The sequence below is a fragment of the Spea bombifrons genome, chromosome 7, assembly GCF_027358695.1.
Source record: "Spea bombifrons isolate aSpeBom1 chromosome 7, aSpeBom1.2.pri, whole genome shotgun sequence".
NCBI classification, from domain to species: Eukaryota; Metazoa; Chordata; class Amphibia; order Anura; family Pelobatidae; genus Spea; species Spea bombifrons.
Window position 1 is genome coordinate 32,547,668 of NC_071093.1, and position 6,086 is coordinate 32,553,753.

Below are 6,086 nucleotides of genomic sequence, written 5' to 3' on the forward strand. Positions count from 1 at the left end.
GCAGTGCCGGCTTCAAGTCTGTAAAAGAAACGTATTCTTTTAAATTAATTGCATTCATTAGAAAATGGTATATAATTATATTGCCACTGGGTAATTATATTTAAACACATCTATGACACATCTATACACCACTGACACATTAATCAGGTTTTAAGTAATATTTTCCTTTTTTGTGTTCATGGCTGTGCAAAAGACAATGTGTAGAAATGGATTTGTAGATCTCTGCTTTAAGATGTCATATGGCAATCTTTTAAATATATTTATGATTAATTACAGTGCAGTGGAACATGAAATAAATATCCCAATGAAGTTGTGTGTTACAATAAGTCTGAAAACAATTGATAGTTCCCATTATAGTTGTATGTCAGCTTGCCCTGTGGCACATCTCAGAGTATGTTGGGTGCGTCGTGCATTGAGGTTAGTGTAACTAACCCAGGATTGTGCAGGGAGCTTAAACACCTCAACACCCTGGTGTATTTTAAATGGCCCAATCCACTGAGCTTCTCCTGAACAAATAGTTCAGCTGGCCTTTGATCATCTATACTTTTTTCAAATATCATCTCACTTATTTGACCTATGCAGTATGCAAGACCAACTCAGCTCCTCTTGCAGGAGAAGTTCACTTAATCCATCCTGTTTATTGCAACAAAACCTACAGTGCCCTCCCCTAATATCGGCACCCTTGCTAAATACGAAAGAATGCTGTGAAAAATTATTTTCTTAAAAAACAATACTCTTATAAAAAAAAAAGTTAAATATATGTGTGGCACAACTATTGGCACCCATCTGAATTCATATGAGAAAAATATATTTGAAGTATATTCACATTTTTAGTACACCTGGGTGACTAGGAACAGGAAATTGTTCAACCATGAATTCCTGTTTCACAGGGGTATAAATATTAGATAACAAAATCCCTTAAGCATTGATCACAATGGGTAAGACCAAGGTATATAGCTGTGATGAGTACCAAAAAGTTGTAGAGCTTAACAAAATGGAAAGTGGCTATAAGAAAATAGTAAAAGCATTGAAAGTGTCCATTTCCACCACCAGGGCAATAATTAAGAATTTCCAATCAACCTTAAAGAGGGTGTGTGTCTCTAGTGTCTCAACACACTGTGAATAGGTTTGATTGGCCAGAAACGATCAAAGGGATAGCTAATAAAGGTTTCATTTTTCACAGCATACTTGGCTCATATTTACCATGGGTGCAGAGATGTGTCTTCTTGCTAGCCAGGGCTGGTCCAAGACCAGATAGGGCTACGGGCAAGAAGCATGTCACCCTACACCAGAATACCAAGACCGGCCTTGTTGTCAGACTATAGCGAAGGTCAATTACAGAGATGGAATGCCATGCAAGGCAAAAGGGCCTAGGCTTTTGTGAAATGCTTCCCCTTGAGCCCTCTTGGCAGCTGCCACAGTCCTGGAATGATGGTCTGTGCGGCGGTAGGCCCAGACCACTCCTGACACTTCCACCTTTGACGCCTCCACGCTACCTGCCTTTGTAGCAAAAAATGCATACAAAGGAACTTCACAGGTGAGGCTTCCCAGAGCTTCCCTGTTCAGGTATAATGCCGGAGTTCCCTTACCTTCAGGGATGGAGTCCAGATGCAGGAAGATAAACAGCTCACTCGTGCAAATATATACACCGCCTCAGTTGAATGATGATATAAGCACAAACGAGGGGGTGAGACTTGTGCACGAGGGCAATAATTGTCCAGATATGAGGTACCGGCAAGGAGTATCCAAAAAGGAGAGTCGGGGAAACAAGCAAAGGTCGGGGCTGGCAGCACAGGATCAGAAACGGGGTCACAAGCAGTGGTCAGGGCTGGCAGCACAGGATCAGAAACAAGGTCACACGCAGTGGTCTGATACACAGGAATAGCATATAACAATAATAGAGGACTGTAACAGGATAATTCACATAGGAAGCTTCCAGAATGAAGAAGCAATGAGTACTGCAGCAAGCAGGTTTAAATAGGCAGCTGGTAATCACAGACTGAGAGAAAATACCTTCAGGTGTGCGTTGCTATGGTGTTGCTACAGATTCTCCTGCAATCCCCACAGGGATCAGAGGATACTCCTGTTGTAGGCCATGCCTCCTTAGTGTTAGTGGACCAATAATGCTATCCGACACTGTTCTTATGGCGTGAGTCTGGGAGTTGTAGGCAGTAAGGGGGTATAGGTGTCCTGTTACACATGCGGTTGCAATCTTGGGTTAGGGCAGAGTGGAGGCTATACGATACACGTGACCGCCATTTTGGTTTCCGACGGGGATGTCGCATAGAGCCGACATAGGGGACTGCGGAGGTGCTTCGGGGACCTGACGGCATGACATCATTGGAAGAGGCTTAGTGAGGAAATGAGGCCTATTGCCAATAGTGCAATGTAGAGGACTGCATTAAGAGGCGGGTTTGGCGGGACCCGCCAAAAAACTTGCCGGCGCGGGTGGACTTGCTGGGGAGCGGGCGGTCAGGCACTGTACCTGCGGGTCCCAGTAATCCCGCAAGGCTGCCTTCGCGCTGCTCCCTTACAATGTCTCCTGTCTTGCTCCTCCCAGGAACAAAACGGAGTCACGTGATGTGACGTCACTTAACGTGACTCCGTCTTGTTCCTGCCGTCTTGTTCCTGGGCGGAGCAAGAGAAGAGATGCTGTGAGGGAGCAACTCGAGAGCAGCCTTGCAGCACTGCGCGGGAAATCTGCAGTTCAGGTAAGGAGGTGGGCTTGATTAGCCGCAAATGTGGCGGGAGCGGGTGGGATTGGCCACAAATGTGGCGGGAGTGGAACACCCACATTGCGGAAGCGGGCAGGATTGGGCAAAAAATCAGCAGGAGCAGGATTAAAAAAGCAGTCCCGCGCAGGGCTCTAGTGCAATGCCCTGGTGAAAGAGCTGAGTGATCAAGCTCGAGTTTGCAAGGGGGACAGTTAAACCAACCTCTCGGCTCGAGTGTCCTTATAATTTGGTGGCCCTGGTATAGGATAAGAGTAATACTGTACATTCACTAACCAAACTAATAAACAGATAATACTAGATATCTAAAAACACAGATACTATTGTTGGCCATGAACCTCTACTAATTAGATGAGGCACAGCATCTATCTTCCACAAATTTGAGTTGATCTCTAATTAATTGTAATTAAATCAATTGTAATTAAATCAGACACGGACATTTTGCAAACCTCTGACCCAAAAAAGAGAGAGAGTCTGATAAAATGGTTTTAATTATACAGAGAACTTAGCCAGAATGTTTAGGAGAGAATTTTAAACATCACATCAGGAAGTATGGACAGACGGAGGATGTGTAAATAAATCATTGCAAGTATTGCTAAGCAGCCAAAATAATGTGAAAAAATGCAGCTTTTCTGTTTTATATGTTGATAAAGATGCAATCAGTTGATTAGTATTATAGAGGTTTTAGTTGCCATGCAATGCAAATAAGTCTCAATGTAATCCCTGGCAATGAGCCCTAATGCTGCATGCACATTGCAGTCAAACTAACATACCTGGGAACTCTTATGGTTTGATCCTGAATCTCAGGGTTTTTGCCCCAGTTTCAGGTTGAATGGGTCAGATTCCCAGGGTCACACAGTTTGGAACCGTCTCCTTATTCTACACTGCTGTAATTATATATAAGATTCCCAACACGTACTTTTGCTACCATTATGTTATGATTGATATCCATGCTTCAATGCAGGTGACTTAATTAAGTGTTAACCTTTTTTTGGCAGTATGTAGGATCTTGACCATGGCCATTAAAGGGTGAACATTACAAGAGTTCTAGGCAGTGTTCCCTCTAAGCTGTGGTACATAGCTTTCAGAGGGAGCGGACACGAACAAAAATTGTCCGCACAACCAGTAGCGTACCGAAGGCGCACGGCACCCCCTCCAGAGACGGACAGTAATGTCCGTCGCTAGAGGAGCAAGCTTGGTTGGGGAGATCAAGGATCTCCCTCTAACCGTCTTAAAAAAAATCAAGGGAGCGGGAGGTCTGTTAATGCAGACATCCGATCGTGCTCCCTTGCGATGCGCGGCAACTGATGCTGTGCATCGGGATTTGATGTCATACCCCGGCGCACAGCACTGAAGCCACGCCCACCGCCTCCACTGCACTGGAAGGAGAGGACACAGAAGAGGAAGAACGAAGAGGAGGAAAAGTGAAAGTGACAGAGAAAAACATTAGGAAAACATTCTGTGAGAGTGAATTAGTAAGTGTCCCTATGCCATGCTGATGGGTGTTATGCTGTAGTTTAAACTGAATGTTTGTGAATGAGTGTGTGTGTGATAGCATGGATGTGTAAGTGTGTGTGTGGGGGGGGAATAGCATGGCATAGGGAGGCTGTAATCATATTCCTATCATGCTCAGGTTCCAGCATGTACTGGCTGCCTGAGCATGATAGGAGTGAGATTGCTGTTAGCAATTATATTTTTTTTTTTTTGGTGTGTTAACCACACCTTTATTAAAAGTAACACACCAAAATTGGACAGAAAAATGTGATAATATTAATATATATATATATATATATATATATATATTTGCTAACAACAATCCCACTCCTATCATGTCCAAGCAACCAGTACATGCTAGAGCCTGGGCATGATAGGAGTGTGATTGCTGTTAATATATATATATATATATATATATATATATATATATATATTTATTGATTTTTTTTTGTCTAATTTTGGTGTGTTACTTTTAATAAAAGTGGTTTTTTTTTTCGGTGCATCCCTATATAGATATATATATAGTATATATATATATATATATATATATATATATATATATATTAGTGTGTGTGTGTATATATATATATATATATATATATATATATATATATAGTAGACACTAAAGTGGTAGGCCTACACCACATCATTTTTTGGCTTAGTATATAGTGATTGGGGTTATGCTGCATTATTGTCAATGTCTGGCTCAATGTATTGTGATAGGTGTTATGTTGTACCACGGTCAATGTGTGCCTCTGTATATAGTGATAGGTGTTATGCTGTACCACCATCAGTGCATGCCTCAGTATATAGTGATAGATCTTCTGCTGTACCACTGTCAGTGTTTGCCTCAGTATATAATGATAGCAGTTATGCTGTACCACCGTCAATGTTTGCCTCAGTATATAGTGATAGCAGTTATGCTGTACCACTGTCAATGTTTGCCTCACTATATAATGTTAGCAGTTATGCTGTACCACCGTCAATGTTTGCCTCAGTATATAATGATAGCAGTTATGCTTTACCACCGACAATGTTTGCCTCAGTATATAATGATAGCAGTTATGATGTAACACCGTCAATGTCTGCCTCAGTATATAGTGATAGGTGTTATGTTGTACCACCGTCAATGTCTGCCTTAGTAAATAATGATGACAGTTATGCTGTACCCCTGTCAATGTTTGCCTAATGATAGAAGCTATGCAGTTTTAAAGTGTGTGTGGGGGTCCAACATACAGGTTCCGCCCCAGGTGCCAAATACTCTAGGTACGCCCCTGCGGACAACAGTTTTTCTCAATTTTTTTTTATCCTTTATGGGGCCTGGAGCCTCCGCTCGTGATTCGCTCATAATTTACTTATGCAGTGAGAATTTCACCTTTAAAAAAACATTACAGTAAGTAATACTGTTGTGTAACTAATACTACATTATCACACTATAATGTAGTGTTATTAACCATGAGCGAGCTGTACCAAAAATAACAATTTAAATTTAACATTTGCAGAAGCATATTGTGCGCACAAAATTTTGGCTCTGGGAAAATTTTTGCACAAGAGAAATTTTCTGCGCACACCACCTAAGAAAAATTAGAGGGAACATTGGTTCTAGGGTTTGCTCAGTTCCCAGAACACCTATTGCGTGGTGGTAAACATACTGTATGTAGGTGGCTTTCCTGGAATGAATCCTTCTCGTTGTAGTCACTGTTCTCAAAGATTAATTGTAAATGGTATAATTTATAAAAATGCAGGATTTGAGTTCTAGAAACCAAATTATATGAAAAGGTTGTTTCAATTTTTCCTTTGTATTCTCATTCTTGATCCTGTTTTTACAATCACCATTCTTAATGTCTTCCAAAGAAAGTT